The sequence below is a fragment of the Nicotiana sylvestris genome, chromosome 7, assembly GCF_000393655.2.
Source record: "Nicotiana sylvestris chromosome 7, ASM39365v2, whole genome shotgun sequence".
Lineage (NCBI taxonomy): Eukaryota > Viridiplantae > Streptophyta > Magnoliopsida > Solanales > Solanaceae > Nicotiana > Nicotiana sylvestris.
Window position 1 is genome coordinate 152,304,886 of NC_091063.1, and position 23,238 is coordinate 152,328,123.

Here is a 23,238-nt window from a genome sequence, read left to right on the forward strand (position 1 = left end):
GCTTCGGCCTAGTGCAGATTAAGGATTAAATTGAATGTGATGTTTAAAAGAAATTACTTCGATTGGAAGTGGAAACTGGAAAGCATGGCTTTACTTACCGGTAGTTGGAGAATTTTGTGCTTCAAAATCAGTGGCGTTTACACTGTACATTTCCCTGAAATTCAATTTTCGGATGGCGTTTGGTCATATATTCTCAAAATTATTTTTAAAATTTTAATTTGAGTGAAGTTTGGTTTGAAGATAAAAATCTATTTGGACATAATTTTTTAAAACATATTTCTGTGACTTATACTCATAAGTTCTAAAAACTTTCAGAAATACCCAACAATATCAAACAAACAAACTCACTAATCTTGTATACGTAGAAGTTAGAACCTTCATCGTTACTATTCATTATTATTATCACAAACGATAGTCTCTAAACATAGATAAGTTTGACACCAAATTATCATTTTTATAATAAACTACATATGCACTATCCTAAAACCATAACCTGATGTTTTAATATCAACTGCTAATACCACAATTACTAGCCACTATAATTCTTCAAACTGCAATAATAATATTACAAGATCCATCAATCCAAAAGAAAATAATAGTAGTAATAGCTGGTGGTTATTTGGGTCATAATAGATGTTGTGATTTTTTATAAAATACAAAAGTTTGGGGTAGTTTTTGAAATTGTTAAAAAATCCAACGGTGATATTTTGGGTCAAAAACAGGTTTAGAGCTAGTTTTGAAATTTGAGAATTTTGTTTTCAAAATCTGCTAAAACATGGATAAAATCTATAAACAAACATGTTTTACCAAAAAAAGTTTGGGAAAAACTTGGCAAAATCTACGGCCAAACAAAATTATATTTTGTACATGATGAAAGTAGTTTGATAGATGTCAAACGTTTACTCATATTATTTGAAAAGAATTACTCTGACTAGTCTTAACTCGCTCTTTCATTCTTGAATGTATATTTTGCCTCATAGTTAGTATTTCGCATGAGGTAAAGTTTATGGAAGAAAGGATCTGAAAAGAGTTCCTAGCTAGATCACTTAGGCCAATTCGTTAAATTTTGAATATTTCATCTTTTTTTTTTTTTTTGCATCTTTTATATGTGGACTACGAAGAACTATGAAAATGATTACTTCCTCTACAAAAGTTGAAGATTTTAAAAATTTTAAAAAAAACGTGTTTCTTCTTAAACGAACTTTCCTCTTCCTTCAAAATATGATTGTACTTTTCTTCCACTTATTACATGTAACATAACTAGCCAATATTTAAGAAAAAATTGCAAAACCATAGCAGTAATTATTGATTATCATTTCTGGCAATTAAATATTAATATGTTGTAGCAGCTTCCAACAGCGGAACCTTCTTTTTGCCGAGATTCATGCTTATTTCAGTGCTTAATTGCATGTATTTCGATTATTATTAGTTTGATATATTTTCTTTTATAAACTAATATTTTACTTTTTATTGTAGTAATCATAATATCACCAATACATCACTAATTTATAAGCAGTGGAAGATAAAGATTTAGGGCCCACTTTATGATAGATAAAAATAGGATTAAGAAAATATATAGTATCAATCTGATAGGTATAATAATGGTTTATTTTATTTGAAGTATTTTTTCCAAATGAACCTATCAATGTATTTCAAGAATTTAAATGTATGCCATATGTATTTGAATATTTAATTCTATAATGATGGTATAATTTAAGTAACAATAAATATTTCAAGTATGATTATATCACTGGTATGCATTTTTTATTATTAACTACATAATATCATTGGGAGGTCTTATATATTGTATAATGCTAGTATATTAATAATTTATTGTGATGATTATAATGTGTTGTCATGTATTTGCAAATTATACATATGGTATAATTTTAATATAATAATGATACGCCGTATTATACTAATATAATAGTGGTATATACTGTGTGGGATAATACTGAGTATGATGTTGTTGTTGTTGTAATAATGGTATCTTAATGTTTTAGACTTTTTAGATGTGGTTTCTTTTATGTATATTAGTTTTAATATTATACATGAAATAATAGCTGTATAATTATAGTATCATGGGTGATTTATATGCCATTCGAGCTGTTAGGTGCCATCACTGTCTCCCGGGTGGAAATTTCGAGTGTGACAGTTGGAGAACCTGGTAGTGCTTTCATGAAGTAAGTGATATTCTAATGCATTTTTACTTTAGAAAGAGATCCATAGAAAGAAAAAGGAAATGATTCCATCTGTGTTGACTTCACGAAGCAAATCAAGTTAGAATTTTTAAGGTTCGGAGAGAATGCGAGAGAATAGTTGGAAGGCTAAAAATATGGCAGAAATTAGGGAGTACTGAAAAAGTATAGTTTTAGTATAATAGTGTGATAGAAGATTAACAAATTAATATGGAACAAAACTGATCCCTTGATTTGTGGGAAAGTCATGAACGTTTAATTTTTCAAAATCTATTCTATTTGTAAATAAATCTGCTAAATTTGGAATAAATGACAAATGCTTTCCTTTATATAAATAGTCTCACAAAAGTGCTCTACGATGTAAAAATCCCTTGTGTGAGGAAAATCATTATTGGGTTGGGTCCGTCTATAAAGGGCGCTAACTAGCCCGTTAACCCATTAGCTAGTCCTCCTCCTAAAATACTTATAAGATATAAATACACCATTACAGGTGTGGAAAAAGATAGCTTTTCCATTAAGCGATGGCTAGGGTTCATGTGCAGTTCTTTACATTGATTTTTAAGCTGCAGAAACAAGGGAATTCATTCGTCACGTGAGGGTTCTCGTGACACAAGTCGTAGTTATTGCAGATCGATCTCCATAAGTCTCCTAATTTAGTATTTAGGGTTAAATACTTCACTTCGAAACAGATATTTTCTAAATACTTTCTTAATTAATATCCAAGCAAGACTAAATGCTAGGAAGAAAAGAGAAGGAACTCTGTGAGCCAGCCAGCTCTGGTGAGGTTTTTTAGATGCTGCTGCATTAATGGCAATTCACTCTTTGGATATGTTGAATCAAATGTTATCTGCATTTAACCAGTGGTTTTTATTCTTATTGTAATTCCATCATATTACTAAGAATATATGAACAATCTCAACTAGGCACTCCAGCCATCTCCTATTATTCTCACTTACCATCAACATGATCATACAAGGCACACTTTTTTTCTTTTTCTTTTTTCTTTTTTCTTTTTTCGTCTTCAGACTACTTATGCACACCTTACGTATTCCATTGAATACTTGTTATCTGAAACCAATACAAGCATCGGATAACTCCTTCCTCCAAGATGTAGAGATGTCAAAAAGTTCAGTCCACAAACTTATTTAGTAGTGTATTAATTCTTAAACAAGTAGTTTTATATAATTGTCATTTGTCAATAATATTTTGGCCCCTACTTCTCCGCTTGAAAAATGCTGGCTCTACAAGTAGACAAATCGTCCAGAACCCTCTAGTGTGTGTGTATATATATATATATATATATGAGGAAAATGTTCTACGTGCGATACGATGGATGTAAAACATTAATAATTCGGTGATTAATAGGTATAAGCAGCAACGTACGCTTATATGGAGCAAAAGCATAAATCTTACTATTGGTACAAAATCTATAAAAAGAATAAATGACGAAGCAAAATAAGATCATGAAATTAGATTATATGTGGTTTAATTTACATTCCCAAGCAAAGAGGGAAGTCGATTAATTAGGTGGAAGTTCCTACATTTAATTCTAGGGGCCAGTGGTACAGTACAATGTTGATAGTGCTAAGAATTTGGAATTTTAAAGTTTCTGCTATGCTAAAGAATATTCAAAAAATTTACATGTATAAAATTATATATATTACCTACTTAAGTAGTACTCTATCCGGTTCACAATAAGTGACCAATTTGCTTTTTCATTTTGGTTCAAAATAAGTGTCCAGTTATGTAATCAAGAAAGAATTCAATATATTTTTACAAAATAACCCCTATATTGTACATACCCCTAAAAAGTTTTCTTACTCCTCACATTAAATATTTAATTAGGGATAGTTTAGTCATAATAGGTATTTTTGTATAGAATTTAGTATTTTTTTAATGGGCGTGCTAAAAGCAAAATGAATACTTATTGTGAACCGGATGGAGTATAACTTTATGGTCTCCCTGCTACCTGCAGGGAAGGGGTTCCCAGATTTGGTAGTTAGGGGAATTTATATCTTAGTTTGATGAAAAACTTATTTGAACTATATATATATATATGACATGTATCTTTTACATAAGGTTTATTATTTAATCATAGATAATTGATTTAAATTTTACTTTAATTTGACACTTAATTTGGTAAATTAATATAACTTGGACGTTCATGCACTATGTTTGAATTTCATTTTTTTTCACCAGAGGCGGATCCAGGATATGAAGGTTGCGGTGCCACTATATATATATATATACACACGCACATACCTACCACTAGCCAAAAAGATCGAATAGGAAGAATGGATGATTCAGTTAATTTTTGGTTAATCCAGTTAGGTCTTTTATTTAAAAGAGGAAAATAAGTTCGATTTTAGTTCAACTTTTTTACGCTTGATTTACTAATTCTAGATAAAAGTACAAAAAAAAAATCACGAAAGTACGTCTGCAATTAGAAAATTTTCTTAAAGAGTAGCTTAATTACTATATAATTTTTGTTTGATTTGATTAATTATTATTATTCCATACAATTTAATTGTTGCGTTATATGATAATTATTTCCAAAGCCAAAATTTTAAAGTTATCAATCTATGAGAACCAACTTAAAACCTCTATTAATCAAGACATTTTTTTCAAAAGCCAACAAATGATACTGCTCAAGTTATATTCCAATATATAAATTTATCTTGTATCACTAGAAAGAGAGAAACTATAGATTACTAAGAATTTTAAAATTACGTATTGAAAGAAATTTCTTATGAAATAAGATATAATTGTAGGATGCATGTCACGATCCGGATTTCTCACCCTTGGGAGTCGTGATGGCGCCTACTAATGAGAGCTAGGCAAGCCAAACCTTAACTATCTAATTCCTTACCAAATTACTTCCTTTTAACAATTACGAGCAATAACATAAAAATAGCAAAACTTTAAATAATTAAGCGGAAGATAACCATGAAATGTCTGAAGGCTACGTCTACTACAACTTTTAAAACCTCAAATACCCCAAAACCTGGTGTCACAGTATCACAGACTGTCTAAGAGTTTCTACATACAAGGTCTGAAGAAATGCAACACACTGTTTCTGAACAAAGGAAATGAAACAGGAAATAGAGATAGAGGGAGACGCCAGGCCTACGGACGCCTACAGGTCTACCTTGGGTCTCCGAGTGGACTGAAGGAAGCCCTCCAACTACTATCCGAAAGCTGCTCCGGGATCTGCACACAGTGTAGAGTGTAGTATCAGCATAACCAGCCACATGTGCTGGTAAATGCCTGGCCTAACCCCGGCGAGGTAGTGACAAGGCTAGGACCAGACTCCAGATAAACCTGTGCAGTTCTATAATATATGGCAGAAAAGTAAACAGATAATAAGCAATTAAAGCTAGGGAAGGGGAACATGCCTCAGGGATAGCTGATAAAGCAAAATAGCAAGGAATAAATAAGGAAGCTCACAATATAACTTCTAACACAAATAAGGAAAAGTAAAGACAACTTTCACTTTCAGTTTCCATCTTGTTGCAGACGTGCAACCCGATCCCATTTCTCATATCTTGTAGTAGGCGTACCACCCGCTCCCATTTCATAATATCTTATGGTAGTCGTATTACCCGCTCCCATTTCATAATATCTTGTGGTAGGCGTACCACCCGCTCCCATTTCATAATATATTGTGATACGCATACCACCCGCTCCCATTTCATAATATCTTGTGGTAGGCGTACCACCCCCTCCCATTTCATAATATCTCACAATTTCAAGAAATCCCGGAAAGGGAAAATAATCAATATAATAACATCCCGGTAAGGGGACACAACAATGTAATAATTTTCCCGGCAAGGGAACAACAATATTGAAATAGTCATTCCGACAAGGGAGAATCAGCTATAACCAATCTCAACTTAGCTTGTACTCCGTTCAATTATTGAAAATGCTCAATCATAGAAGGTCATTATGTAAAGCACCCAAGTGTCATTTAAGAACACACCAACTTTCAATTTAAGACTCATGGTCATGCTTGACACCAACTTATAGATACTCGTCACCATGCCTATACGTCGTACTCAACAAGAAGCAAATAGCAAATATGATTCAACTCATAATCCCTCAAGCTAGGGTTAGACCAAACACTTACCTCGATGCCTTGATCACCACTCAAGTCTCAACTATAGCTTTACCCCTTGATTCCACCACCAATCCGCTCGAATATAGTCACAAGTTACTTAATTACATCAATAAGTGCTAAATGAATCAACCCCAATTCATGAAAATGAGTTTTTCAAAGTTTTACCCAAAAGTCAAAAATCATCCACGGGCCCACGTGGTCAAAATACAAGGTTCGGACCAAAACCCGATTACCCATTCTCCCACGAATCCAAATATATAATTTTTTTGAAATTGGACCTCAAATTGAGGTCTAAATCCCCAATTTTAGAAAAAAACCTAGGTTCTACCCAAAACACCCAATTTTCCCAATGAAAATCTTCGATTTGAAGTTGAAATCATGTTAAAAGATGTTAAGGAGTGAAGAAAATGAGTTAGAAATCACTTACCAACATTTTTGGAGAAGAAAGGTTGTTTGAAAAATCGCCTCTTCTGTTTTTGGGGTTTTGAAAAGTGAAAAATAATTGAAATTCCCGTTTATTTATATCCCTTTCAGACCCCCTGTGCATACCGCATCAAATGGACCGCGGTCGCACAGGCCTCCCTGAAGAGCTGTTGTTCAGCACCCTGTGCAGACCGCACAAAGGCAACTGCGGTCGCACAGCCTCCACGCGGACCGCACAAAGGCGACCGCGGTCGCACGTGATTTCTCGCGGACCGCACTAGAGGGTTCAGAGACTGCAACTTCCTGAACCTGCAACATATGACTTTCTAAGCCTAAGGCATCCCGGAACCCAGTCGAAACTCACCCGAGTATACACACAACCTCAAAAATATCCTACGGACATATTCGTGTAACCAAATTACCAAAATAACATCACGAGCATCGAATTAAACCTCGAGATCAATAAAATTTCTCAAAACTCTTTTAAACATCAAATTTCTCAATTAAAGTCCGGATCACGTCAAACGACGTCCATTTTTAACCAAATTTCACAAGAATGACTCAAGTCATACATAAGACCTGTATCGGGCGCCAGAACCAAAATACGGGCCCGATACCATTGCTTTCTAATCAGTTTTCATTTCAAATTTCCTTAAACAATTTCTGAAAATAATTTCACTTAAAAATTTATTTCTCGGACTTGGGACCTCGGAATTTGATTTCGGGCATACACCCAAGTCCCATATTTTCCTACGAATCCTCCGGGACCGTCGAATCATGTATCCGAGTCCGTTTACCCAAAAGGTTGATCGAAGTCAAATTAACTCATTTTAAAGTCAAGACTTAACATTGTTTACAGAATTTCATATTTAAGCTTTCCGGTTGCGCACTCGGACTGCACATGCAAATTGAGGATACTCTGAATGAGGTTTCCAGGGCCTCGGAAGCACAGAATTCAATTAAAAATAGGTGATGGCCCTTTGGGTTGTCACATTCTCCACCTCTAAAACAACTGTTCGTCCTCGAATGGACAGAAGAAGGAAGTACCTAAGTCAGGGAAAAGATGAGGATAACGGCTATGCATGTCGGACTCGGACTCCTAGGTCGACGCCTCAGGAGGCTGACCTCTCCACTGAACACGAACCAAAGAAAAACTCTTCGATCTCAACTGACGAACCTGCTGGTCTAGAATAGCCATCGGCTCCTCCTCATAAGACAAGTCTTTGTCCAACTGGACAGTACTAAAATCTAACACGTGGGATGGATCATCGTGATACTTCCGAAGCATGGACACATAAAATACTAGATGCACGACTGATAAACTAGGCGGCAATACAAGTCTATAAGCCACCTCTCCCACTTGATCAAGAATCTCAAATGGACCAATGAACCTAGGGCTAAGCTTGCCCTTCTTCCCGAATCTGATCACGCCCTTCATAGGCGACACTCGGAGTAATACCCTCTCACCAACCATAAAAGCCACATCTCGAACTTTGCGGTCTGCATAACTCTTTTACCTAGACAGAGTCGTACGAAGCCTCTCCTGAATGATCCTAACCTTGTCCAAGGCCTCCTGAACTAGATCCGTACCCAACAACCGAGCCTTCCCCGGCTCAAACTATCCAATCGGAGATCGACATCGCCTACCATACAAAGCCTCATAATGAGCCATCTGGATACTCGACTGGTAGCTGTTGTTGTAGGCAAACTCTTCTAAAGGCAAAAACTGATCCTACGAGCCTCCAAAGTCAATGACACAGGCTCGAAGCATATCTTCCAAAATCTGAATAGTCCGCTCGGACTGCCCGTCCGTTTAAGGATGAAATGTTGTACTCAACTCAATCTGAGTGTCCAACTCTCGCTGAACTGCTCTCCAGAAATGCAAGGTAAATTGCGTACCTTGGTCCAAAATGATAGTTACAGGCACGCTATGAAAACGAACAATCTCTCAAATATAGATCTCAGCTAACCTCTTGGATGAATAAGAGACTGCCACAGGAATGAAATGCGCTGACTTGGTCAGCCTATCAACAATGACCCAAACTACGTCGAACTTCTTCTGAGTCAGCGGAAGTCTAGTAACAAAGTCCATAGTGATCCGCTCCCACTTCCACTCGGGAAGCTCAATCCTCTAAAACAATCCACCAGGCCTCTGATGCTCATACTTAACCTACTGACAATTCAAACATCGAGCCACATATGCAACAATATCCTTCTTCATGCTACGCCACCAATAATGTTGCCGCAAATCCTGATACATCTTCGCGGTGCCTGGATGAATAGAGTACCGGGAACTATGGGCCTCCTCTAAAATCAACTCTCGAAGCCCATCCACATTAGGCACACAAACTCGCCCCTGCAATCTCAAAAATCCATCATCACCTAAGGTAACCTGCTTGGCACCTCCACGCTGCACCGTGTCTCTAAGGATACACAGATGGGGATCATCAAACTGTCGATCACGGATACGCTCCAATAATGAAGATCGAGTGACCGTTCAAGCTAATACTCGTCTAGGCTCAGAGATATCCAATCTCACAAATCAATTGGCCAAATCCTGAACATCCAACGCAAGCGGCCTCTCACCGATCGAAATATAAGCAAGACTGCCCATGCTGGCTGACTTTCTACTCAAAGCACCGGCCACCACATTGGCCTTTCCCAGGTGATATAAAATAGTGATATCATAATCCTTCAACAACTCCAACCATCTCCTCTGCCTCAAATTCAACTCCTTTTGCTTGAACAAATACTGAAGACTCTTGTGATCAGTGAACACCTCACATGCCACGCTATACAGATAATGCCTCCAAATCTTCAATGCGTGAACAATGGCTACCAATTTTAAATCATGGACCGGATAGTTCTTCTCATGAATCTTCAACTGCCTCGAAGCATAGGCAATGACCTTGCCATCTTGTATCAACACTGCACCAAGCCCAATGCGAGAAGCATCGCAATAAACTGTTTAAGGCCCTGAACATATGGGCAAAACCAACACCGGTGCGGTAGTCAGAGTTGTCTTGAGCTTCTAAAAGCTCGCCTCACACTCGTCCGACCATCTGAACTGCGCACCCTTCTAAGTCAACCTGTCATCGGGGCTGCAATAGATGAGAACCCCTCCATAAATCGACGATAGTAGCCTGCCAATCCTAAGAAACTCCGAATCTCTGTAGTTGATGCTGGTCTAGGCCAGTTCTTGACTGCCTCAATCTTCTTTGGATCAACCTGAATACCCTCTGCTGATACAACATGACCCAGAAATGCAACTAAACTTAACCAGAACTCACACTTCGAGAACTTAGCATATAACTGACTATCCTTCAGAGTCTGAAGAACCACTCTGAGATGTTGCTCGTGCTCCTCCTAGCTACGGGAATATATCAAAATATCATCAATAAAGACTATCATGAACGAGTCCAAATAAGGCCTGAACACTCGGTTCATCAAATCCATAAAAGTTGTTTGGGCATTTGTCAACCCAAATGGCATGACCAAGAACTCATAATGCCTGTACCGAGTGCCGAAAGCTATCTTAGGGACATCGGATGCCCTAATCCTCAACTGATGGTAGCCATATCTCAAATCGATCTTTGAAAATACCTTGGCACACTGAAGCTGATCGAACAAATCGTCAATCTTCAGCAGTGGATACTTATTCTTGATGGTGACCTTGTTCAACTACAGGTAATCAATGCACATTCTCATCGAACCATCCTTTTTCTTAACAAACAAAACTGGTGCACCCCAAGGCGAAACACTGGGTCTAATGAAACCCTTCTCAAGCAAGTCCTGCAACTGCTCCTTCAACTCTTTCAACTCTGGCGGGGCCATGTGATACGGCGGAATAGAAATGGGCTGAGTGTCTGGAGCCAAATCAATGCAAAAGTCAATATCCCTATCAGGCGGCATACCCGGAAAGTCTGAAGGGAATACCTCAGGAAACTCACAAACCATGGGCACAGAATCAATAGAAGGAACCTCAGCACTGGAATCATGAATGTAAGCCAAATAGGCCAAACACCCCTTCTCGACCATACGCGGAGCCTTCACATAAGTGATAACGCTACGAGTAGAATGACCAGGAGTTCCTCTCCACTCTAAACGAGGCATACCCGGCAAAGTTAAGGTCACAGTCTTGGCATGACAGTCTAAGATAGCATGGTAAGATGATAACCAATCCATCCCCAATATAACATCGAAGTCGACCATGTCTAGAAGCAACAAATCCACACGAGGCTCAAGACCCCCAATCACAACTACACAAGAGCGATGGACTTTATCTACCATAATAAAATCACCCACCGGTGTAGACACATAAACAGGAATACTCAATGAATCACTAGGCATGACCAAATACGGTGCAAAATAAGATGACACATATGAGTATGTAGATCCTAGATCAAATAACACTGAAGCATCTCTATCACAAACCAGAACCGTACCTGTGATTACTGCATCTGAAGACTCAGCCTCGGGCCTGGCTGGAAGGGCATAACATCGGGCCTTGGTCCCACCACCCTGAACTACCTCTCTGGGATGGCCTGCTGCTGGCTGGCCTCCACCTCTGGCGGCCTGAGCTCCATCTCTAGGACCTCTACCTCCACCTCTAGAACCTCTACCCCCACCTCTAGCTGGTTGGGCGGTCTGTGGAATATCTGGTGCCTGAACCAGAGCACGAGAACCCTGATGCGGAGAACTGCTCGAAGCTCGAGGGCAATACCTAGCAATGTGCCTTGGGTCGCCACAAGTAAAACAAGCTCTCGACTGCTGGGGCTGACGACCCTAAAAACTTTGAAGCGGTGGTGCACTGAAGGTGCTAGTGGTGCACTGAAGTACTGCTGGTCAAAATACTGCATCGGAGGACTACGGCTACCGGAAGCACCGTGAGAAACCTGAAGAGCTGACTGAAAGGGCTTAGGAGGATGGCCTCTACCATATGAATCTCTACCTCCAGACGAGGTACAACTGGATCTGCATGAATGACGGGGCCTCTTATCCAACCCATAACCACCTCCATGTGACAAAACCATCTCAACTCTGCGGGCCACATTGGCCGCCTCCTGAAAAGTGATCTCACTCACGGCCTCCTTGGCCATCTGAAGACGAATCGATTGAATAAGACCATCGATAAACCTCATCACCCTCTCTCTCTCGGTAGGAAGTATGACAAGAGCATGGCGAGCTAAGTCGATGAACTTGGTTTCATACTGGGTGACCGTCATGGAACCCTGCTGGAGGCGCTCAAACTGCCTCCGATAGGCCTCTTTCTGAGTCATGGGGAGGAACTTCTCTAAAAACAACACTGTAAACTACTCCCAAGTCAAAGATGGCGACCCGACTGGCCTAGCTAAGCAATAATCCCTCCACCAAGTTTTGGCAGATCCAAACAAGCGGAATGTAGCAAAATCGACCCCATTGGTCTCAATAATACCCATGTTCCTGAGAACCTCGTGACAGCTATATAGGAAATCCTGGGGATCCTCAGAAGAAGCACCGCTGAAAGTAGTAGTGAAGAGCTTGGTGAACCTATCCAACCTCCACAAAGCATCGGCAGACATAGCCGCTCCATCGCCGATCTGAGCTATGGCACCCGACTGAACTGCTCCAACTGGCTGAACCACTGGTGTTTGAATCTGGGGAGCTACCTGCTCCGGAATGTGTGTAGCAGGAGTCTAAGCCCCTCCTCCAGCCTGAGAAGTGGTTGGTTCTACAAGAAGCAAACCTGCTCGAGTGACACTCTCCATGAGGCCCGCCAATCGGACCAGAGCATCCTGAAGAACTGGGGTAGCAATAAATCCCTCTAGGACCTGAGCTGGGCCCACCGAAACTGCTGAGGATGGAACCTCCTCCTCAAAATCAACCTGAGGCTCCACCACTAGTGCTGCTGCTCGGGGCTTAACTCTGCCCCTACCTCGGCCTCTAGCACGGCCTCGCCCTCTGCCCCTAGTGGAAGCTGCTGCTAGAGGCTCGGGCTGCTGAGTAGTAGATGAGGAAGCGCGTGTTCTCGCCATCTGTGAAAGAACAGAGTAGAAATTCAATCAATATTGGGAAACAGAACCGCACGACAAGAAAAAACAAATGTGAAGTTTTCCTAACTTTGTAACCTCTGGGGAATAAATATAGACGTCTCCGTACAGATCCCTCAGACTCTACTAAGTTTGTTTGTGAACTGTGAGACCCATGTAACCTAGAGCGCTGATACCAACTTGTCACGACCCGGATTTCCCACCCTCGGGAGTCGTGATGGCGCCTACAAATGAGAGCTAGGCATGCCAACCCTTAACTATCTAATTCCTTACCAAATTACTTCCTTTTAATAATTACAAGCAATAACATAAAAATAGCAGAACTTTAAATAATTAAGCGGAAATTAACCATGAAATGTCTGAAGGCTACATCTATTACAACTTTTAAAACCTCAAATACCCCAAAACCTGGTGTCACAGTATCATAGACTGTCTAAGAGTTCCTACATACAAGGTCTGAAGAAATGCAATACACTGTTTCTGAACAAAGGAAATGAAACAAAAAATAGAGATAGAGGGAGACGCCAGGGCCTGCGGACGCCTATAGGTCTACCTTGGGTCTCCGAGTGGACTGAAGGAAGCCCTCCAACTACTGTCCGAAAGCTGATCCAGGATCTGCACACAGTGCAGAGTGTAGTATCAACACAACCGACCCCATGTGCTAGTAAGTGTTTGGCCTAACCCCGGCGAGGTAGTGACGAGGCTAGGACCAGACTCCAGATAAACCTGTGTCGTTCTATAATATATGGCGGAAAAGTAAACAGATAATAAGCAATTAAAGCTGGGGAAGGGGAACATGCCTCGGGGATAGCTGATAAAGCAAAATAGCAAAGAATAAATAAGGAAGCTGACAATATAACTTCTAACACAGATAAGGAAAGGTAAAGACATCTTTCAATTTCAGTTTCCATCTTGTTTCAGGCGTGCAACCCGATCCCATTTCTCATATCTTGTGGTAGGCGTACCACCCGCTCCCATTTCATAATATCTTGTGGTAGGCGTACCACCTGCTCCCATTTCAAAATATTTTGTGGTAGGCGTACCACCCGCTCCCATTTCATAATATCTTGTGGTAGGCGTACCACCCGCTCCCATTTCATAATATCTTACAATTTCAAGGAATTCCGGCAAGGGAAAATAATCAATATAATAACTTCCCGACAAGGGAACACAACAATGTAATAATTTTCCCGGCAAGGGAACAACAATATTGAAATAGTCATTCCGACAAGGGAGAATCAGCTATAACCAGTCTCCACTTAGCTTGTACTCAGTTCAATTTTTGAAAATGCTCGATCGTAGAAGGTCATTAAGTAAAGCACCCAAGTGTCATTTAAGAACACACCAACTTTCAATTTAAGACTCAGGGTCATGCTTGACACCAACGTATAGATACTCGTCACCATGCCTATACGTCGTACTCAACAAGAAGCAAATATCAAATATGACTCAACTCCTAATCCCTCAAGCTAGGGTTAGACCAAACACTTACCTCGATGCCTTAATCATCACTCAAGTCTCAACTATAGCTTTACCCCTTGATTCCACCACCAATCCGCTCGAATCTAGTCACAAGTTACTTAATTACATCAATAAGTGCTAAATGTATCAACCCCAATGCATGAAAATGAGTTTTCCAAAGTTTTACCCAAAAGTCAAAAATCACCCCCAGGCCCACGTGGTCGAAATCCGAGGTTCGGACCAAAACCCGATTACCCCACGAGGTTCGAACCAAAACCGATTACTCATTCCCCCATGAATCCAAATATATAATTGTTTTGAAATTGGACCCCAAATTGAGGTCCAAATCCCCAATTTTAGAAAAAACCTAGGTTCTACTCAAAACACCCAATTTCCCCCATGAAAATCTTTGATTTGAAGTTGAAATCATGTTAAAAGATGTTAAGGAGTGAAGAAAATTAGTTAGAAATCACTTACCAGCATTTTTGGAGAAGAAAGGTTGTTTGAAAAATCGCCTCTTACGTTTTTGGGGTTTTGAAAAGTGAAATATAGCTTAAATTCCCGTTTATTTATACCCCTCTCGGACCCCCTGTGCGGACCGTATCAAATGGACCGCGGCCGCACAGGTCTCCCTGAAGACCTACAGTTCAGCACCCTGTGCGAACCGCACAGAATTTCATATTTAAGCTTTTCGGCTACGCACCCGAACTGCGTACGCAAATCGAGGCTACTCTGAATGATGTTTCCAGAGCCTTTGAAACACAGAATTCAATTAAAAACAGGTGATGGCCCTTTGGGTCGTCACAATGCAAAATGAAGGCTAATATTATGAAATTTAAAAAGAGAAAGAAGATAGAGGGATTTAGTAGCAAATAACATGAAGCAAAAATAGGTGGGAAAAATGAGGAAAAGAAAAGGAAGAAGAAATGAGGACCCAAGGCCCGACAGAGAATAAAGGAAATTTAGGGCTAATATGTAGGAAAAAGAATTTGAAACAAATGAAAGGGTAAAATGCTGCTGTAGGGAATTGAACCTGAATTCGTGCTCTATATTAGAGACTTCAATAGCAACGTTTGAACCATGGCACCCACATGTTACACAAGGTGTCACTTTATATATATAACTCATTTTTTATATATATCAACATAGTTATTAAGAATTTTTGCCAAAGCGTGTGGGTGGCCCCAAACCAACAAGGTAGATTCGCCCCTGTGTCTCACTAACCAAATTAAACTAGAAAGTTCGGGTTGTTTTCACTTATATACATTAGAAAGTCCATTTAATTAACAACACTAAATTAGTTGATCCCTGGGTAAAATAAGAAAAGAGGAATTAACGGTGGTTTTCTTCATGCATGGCGTTGTCACGTCATTTTCGTAGTCATCAATCAAGGCTGAAGTTGGAATTTTAAAGTGTATGAGTTTTGAACTTGCTTTGAAATTAATTTTTTTTATAACTATTGGATTATCAATTAGATATTCATACATATTTAATAAATTTGTATATATAAATATAAAGTCTAATAAAAAATTAAAGCTACTTTTATTGTAACGTAACAAATATTGTAGCCCTCCCCCTCCCCCCCCCCCCAATCAACCTTGTTTCGACAATAATGACACAAATTGAATGTATACTCTAATCGTGCCTTGCTAAAAAGGGAATTCCATTTTTAAAAATTTGAAGAGGTATGAAGATATATAGGAAGTAGTAGCAGATTAATTGGTCGCCTGCTTCATTTTAATCTTTTTAGAATTAATTGGTAAATCTTAATTATTTGTACTAATGTTGATTAATTATATTGTCGTATCACAATTTATTTGGTTGCCTAGGGAGACCCACGATTTGAAGGTGACAAGGGTAAATTAATGAGCAGACTGCTCGACCAACGCCCCATTAATTAGACTTTTGATCAAGATAAAATATATGACTGTTTTCAACATTATATACACATATATATCTAAAAAATTTGCTGAGGTTAACGAGGTCCGATGACCCCTCTTCTCTATGCAAAGGTCCACTTGAGGAAGAGTACAAGTTAGACTCGCGGGACAAATAATTTCTTTTAATAAGCATTCATCAATAAACTATAATAAATGGCAAATAAGAGTTAAATTAATAGCATAAAATTATTACACTATCGTTACATATAACTTAATTTCATAATTCATAAAATCGGTCTTCCAGAAATGATCTCGAGCAATATTGAAACCTTATAGCTAAGAAGTGCATCGTTATCAGGCCTTGGTCAAATTTGGGCAAGAAATTTAAGCTTATTTATTTTATTAATCCTAAATATTTTAACTTTATCTATTTTACACGTCATATATAATGGATTTTGAGCCCTTTGTATGTTACAAAGTATATCAAATTACTATTAATATTTCTAAATAATAGCGTCCAACTATGAATAGTCCTACTACATGTCTGCTTGGAGAATTGACGTGTAATCCATTAAGATACCACATGTTTATATGAAATGATAAAACAAATTGAATTTCCTAGAATTTGTCTAGTAAAATAAATTTAGTCAAAATACTCGAGGAAATACGAAATGAGGTAGCCTGAAGAACAAACTTCGGGTTAATCAAATAATCAATACAAGAAATTCACGTCATGCCGCTTCCTCTAATTCCCCGATTTGTTCAATTTTCTATCATTAGGAAAATGACTTTTTATTTTCAAATTAAAATAGAATGTCATCTTCACACATTTCTACTCTTATGAATATTTTAGAATATTTAATTGTTTGCATTATTCCAAGATTTTTGGAGGACGAACGAAGCTCTAATTTATTTTAATCTTTATTGTGTCAGAAAATGTACCATTGTGTTTGGCCATTCTATTTGGATTTAATTAAAATCAGAGGTCAAATTAAAGAAAAGGTAATGCCAAAAATTAAAGAAAACTATCATCGTCATTGCTGTAATCATGTAATGTACATTGAATTTTTTTTTATCCTCTTTACGGCAGCTTCATATACATATGGCTTTGTTTATTCTGAAATTTGAAGAGGTATTTTCGGGTTGGAACTGCGTATCAAAATAAGACGATTAATTAATGACTTATAAAAGCTAAAAATCATCAGTTTAAGATAGATTTTGATGAAAACCCTATGAACTGATCATCGAAATGAAGATACAATCGTAAAAGACAGGGGCGGATGTAATGTGTTACCGAGGGATTCAATTGAACCCATAATTTTCGGTGCGGAGTAGTAATTTATGTGTAGATATCCATTAAAATTTCAAAAATGAACCCATAACTTTAAAAATATAATGAGTTAGAAGTTAAAAACCTTAAAAGTTGAACCCATAGAATTTAAATCTTGTATAGTAAAAGATATATAGCCAACAACTTATACATGCACCATATTTGTATAGCCAAAAATTGCATATTAAGCTGAAGGATACATAATAAAGGATAAAAGGTATATGAAATAGTCAGGGGCGGAGTCACAAGCCGAACAACGGGTTCAGCCGAACCCAGTAATTTTTGATCAAATAGTATATTTGGTATTTAAAGTTTATCAAATATGTACAAATATTAAAAGTAGAATTCAGTCACTAACATTTGAAGTTGTGTTCTAAAATTCAGAACCCATAAGGTTGGAATCCTGGCTCCGTCTCTGAAAAGAGTAAGGTTGCTATTTGCATATTAAGCCTAAAGGATAGATAATAAAGGATAAAAGATATAGGACATAGTCGGGTTGCTAATTACAAAGGATTGCCAACAATTTCAAGGATAATTGAGAGTTGGAACGTACTTAATATCTAGGTAATATCAAGGTTACATATAGTTAGAAATGACTAGATAATCATTTTGAGTTTAACTTTTATATATTTACGGTGCGAATTCTTTTATACTATCAGATTATTTAATTAAAATTTAATTGCATGTGACTTTCTATAGGATAGATTTCTTGAATAACTTGGAAAAGATGTTATATACATTTCACAAACGATAAATTATATTAATAATATAAAAATCTTTTACAGTATGTATATGTTAAATTCATCAAATTTATCAACCCTATAGTTAGAGGCGGATTCAGAATTTTAGGTTTATGGGTTCCTACAGAAATCTCAAGTTAATATGAACTTAATTAACGGACTGGGTTCCAAGCTAAATATTCATATACATTTAATGAATTTTTCAATACAAATACCGGATCTAGACAAAAGTTACTGAGTTCATGGGAACCCGTAACTAATGCACTTGATCTGCCCTGCCTATAGTATAGCGAACAATATACAAGGACAATCAAGAGTGTCTATTATCTAGTTTAGAAGTATCATGCATGTCAAATCTCAAGGATAACAAACGATAATGTTCATTGTGCCCTTCGATTGACATGGTGTGACAAGTTTAATCTTGTGATTATATATATATATATATATATATATATATATATATATATATATATATATATATATATATATATATATATATATATATAAGCATGAATACAATATCGATTTACAAAAATAGCCTTAAACATTTAATTTATATAAGATTTAATTTATATAAGGACGGAATCGTAATCACTTATAGTATAATATTAAATTTTGGATGAGTTATATATATAATAGGATATATGATGAACCGAATAGCCAATGAAGTAAATCAAATCCAACTTTCATTAGAAACGCATGTCTATAAAAAGTTTCTTTTTAAGAACAAAAATCTTGCATCAAATCTTCCGGATTTTTTAGAAAAAATATTCCTATTCATATTAATCGTCCAACTTTTGCTTCTTCTCAATTTTTATCTACTAAATTTTTGAAAGCTAAAATGTTATTTCAAAGAGATAATCTATGTTGTATAAAATTATACGTTTAGAATTTTACTAAAAATTAGAATTTTGAAGTCCACTAACAATAATTTTTTTTAATCTATTTATCTATATCTATATTATGATAAAAGCATGAATACATTGTCGGTTTACAAAAATAACCTTATATTATTAAGCATAATAGCTCATAATAAAAGAACATAACCGAAATTTTAGATATTATCCTTATAATCCTATATCATGATATAATACTATGTGTTAGGAATCCTACATGATTACCTTTAGGAAGCTTATTAGTATAATTACTTTGGGGCTGTTTAATTCATATAAAATTGAACAAGTAAATATCGTTAGTCATGTAGTCCTATTACTTTTAGGATATACTTCTTTAACATTCCTATTATTAATTTAATTTGAAAACGTATTATAATGTCCTATTACTAATTTAATTTAAGAATGTATTACATTATCCAAATTCATTTAGAAAAATGAGAGCCTATATTATTATAAAATCATAATACAATATTAATATATTAAAATAGCCCTAAAATATTAAATGGAAGAACTCACAAAGAAAGGACATAACTGTAATAACCTATTTTTTAGACTACATACATTCTATGCTAATTTTTAATATTTAAGATTTTAAAATTAATAAAATTTTGTCTATTAAATTCTCATTAAAAATATCTACGAAGGTTTAATAAAATAATTTTTGTAAGAATCATTCGTATTGGCAGTACATTACCACTACATAATGTCTAATATGAAGAAAAAATAAAAGTAATATTAAATGGACTGCATAAAGAGTTAAAATTGAGAAAAAAAAATATCATCACGATTATTTATTTTATATTCGAACTATTTTCCTACTCAAATAATATTTTTTAATCAATTTTCCATGTAATATTAAAAAATACCCAATTATTAAACAACAACTAAGGGGTGGTTTGGTTTGAATACGGCTTATGCTGGGATAAGTTATACTGGTATAGGGTATGGTGGGATTGTTTTTTATCCGTTTGGCATGTTGTATTAAATATGCAATTCCATAATTTATAAGAAGAATGTATAAGTTATACCAGTGCTAATTACCCCACTCTCTATAAGGTATAAGTTATTTCGGTGTTAATTTTAATCCTGGAATAACTTATACCTGATTTGCTAACCAAACGAAGTATTAAGGTGGTATTAAATTTTTATACCAGCACTATACCTTCTTATACCTCATACCAAACGACTCTTAAGAGAATATTTAAGAATATAAATGTATGAGAAAGAGAAAAAAAAATGGTTGGTAAGAGTCAATACCACTAATGATTTTACAAACATAAAGATCTAAAGTGAAATGTCATATCAATCTTTTACTATTTAAAAATAAAATTTATGGTGAATAAACTTATAATTAATATTAAATATTCAAAACAAGAGATGAACTAATATTAAGATCTGAATCAACATAGAATAAATTATCTTTTATGGTAAAATAAAATAATTAAATCTTTTAATTAATTATTTAGCAAAGAATTCAATTCAATTATTTCTTAAGTTTATCATTTGAGTAAAATTCCTATTCTAAGTTAAAAAAATCTTAGGCTATATAAATTTATTCCATAAAAAAGAGCGTTAGAACACAAAGTAAAAAGGTTAGTATATTATTAAGAATCAAAATGTTATACAAGTGTATGAGGAAGCACAATCAAAGTTAAATCCTAAACAAGAACAAGTTTTCAAGTCTATATTATAAAGAGTCGACTCTGGTATAACATGATTATTCTTTGTAAATGCCTCCGGCTGAATCGAAATAATATTTCTACGTCATGAATTACTTGCAAATATCATATCAAACGGCATGACATTGTTAGCAATAATAGCAAGTGGTATACCAACAACGATTTTATTGTGAGGCCACCCACTTTAGATTTGATATACCTCTTCAAACAACTTAAATAACCATCACAAATATATTAAAGCAGAGCAATTTATAACTGCCCATAGTTCTAGAGATATATTGGATATTAATGAACTGTTTGGTGAAAAATTAATGGTTTGGGGGGTGATCTCTGTCAAGTACTATCAATAGTTCCATAATCGACAGAAGCTGAGACTATAAAAGCTAGCTTGGTAAAGTTATACTTCTAGCCTCAAACAAAAAAGATTCAACTGACAAGAAACATAAAGTAAGAATAGATCCAGTATTCAGTGTCTTCTTGCTTAGTGTCGGAAACGAAGAAGAGTATCCAATAAAAGATGATTTGGTTCTTCCTTAACATTTGGTTATCAATTCCAATGGTAATAGTAGCGCATTTAATAACAGAAATAATTCTATAATTAGATTTTGTGCAAATCGCATGATAGAATTAAAAGGATATCTTAGCTAGCAGAAATAAATATGTTGATCAACTAAATAAAATGTTGATTGCAAAATTTTATAGTAAAAATAAAATGTTTTCAGTTTTTGACTCAGCAGAAAATGATACCAATAATTACTACCAAGAATAATACTTAAATACTTTAATACCAAATGGTATTCTACCATACATGTTTGTTGTCAACTTTCGTATTTCTTATGTATGTTAGAGCCACTGTATATATAATAGACTATGTTAAAATTGATTATCTATTGTATATAGGATAATTTTGAAGGAAAAATATGTCGTCATGCTACTGAAAACTTAGATAAGCCGAATAGCTTATGTAATAACACACATATGGTATATAGAAGTTTTGACAATAACGTTATACATGCAAAAATTATAATACTGGTTAATGTGCTTCTAAGTATATTCGTATCCCTGAATTCACCTTTCGTCTTCTGAAACTAAGAAATATCCTTTTAAATTTGTGTGCAAATAATTTTTAGTATGTTTATGTTTTGCATATATAACAAATAAAGTATAAGGATAAACTTCCTAAATATTGGACTATATTTACCGCAATATGTTTTATTGCACGAACAATTGTATGTTGTACTTTCAAGATGGATATCAAGATCAGCAACAAGAGTTCTGGTTAAGGCGGAGCAACCAACACGTTAGGAGGAAAAATACAAATAAAAATATTGCCACAAAGAAGTGTTCGTTAAGATACCATCATATTAAATATTTTTAAACTATAATATATAATTATCTAATTAACATGACAAAATTGATTATTTGTGTAAGTTTTGATGATATCCTTTTATTTTAAATTTATATATTATGATAATGTAATAATATTTTTCGGCATTTAGATGATTGCTGTATTAGTATACATAAAATTTCTCTCATTAATTAAATTTTATGGTTCATCCATATAAATAAATGTTTAAATCATCCCGCACCATTATTAACGTGCAACGCACGTCAGGGGCGGACCCAAGTGGTGAGAAGTGGGTTCAACTGAACCCGCTTCGTCAAAAAATAATATTGTGTATATGTATAAATTATGGCTAAAGCAAGGTAAATTTTATATAGAAACTATTGTTGAATCCGCTTATACCGCTTATGTTAGTTATGGACTTCTCCGACTGAACCCGCTTGCACAAAATTCTGGGTCCGCTACTGACTCACGTTCATAAATAGTAGTATATATATATATATATATATATATATATATATAGAGAGAGAGAGAGAGAGAGAGAGAGAGATAGATAGATAGATAGATAGATAGATAGATAGATAGATAGATATGTTCAACTTTTTCCCCCTCATATTTATACGTAATTTGAGTCAAAAGTAATGGATTTAATTTAATCTATAAGGTTCGCACTAGATCTCACGTGTACCTAAGTAATGTTTAGATGTTGAATGAATATTACATGCCACCTTTTCCTACATACTTGTTTGTAAGCAAAAAGGTTTAAACTAACTAAACAATATCAAAGATACCTGGAGTTAATTAGGAGAGTTTTTCTTTTACGTTTTTGAAGCATCTAGTAAAATAATATGGATTAGTACTAATATACATAACTGCAGATCTAAATCTAAAATAAGAGTGTCTAATTAATACTATGTTGCAACCTGAACGAGGTGATCGAACAATTTTCTATTACTTCAACTCCACCGGCCAAGGTGAGAGGCTTACAAGTGTAGAGGTTCCCTCACTAAACGGGTAGGCATCAGAGCCTCACAATTTTTGATGAGGGTCTACATACTTATTAGTGATTAATGACATATATTATTGTTATTTATAAATCAACATTAAATTTTTAATCATTTTTTGGGAATTTGAAAATCT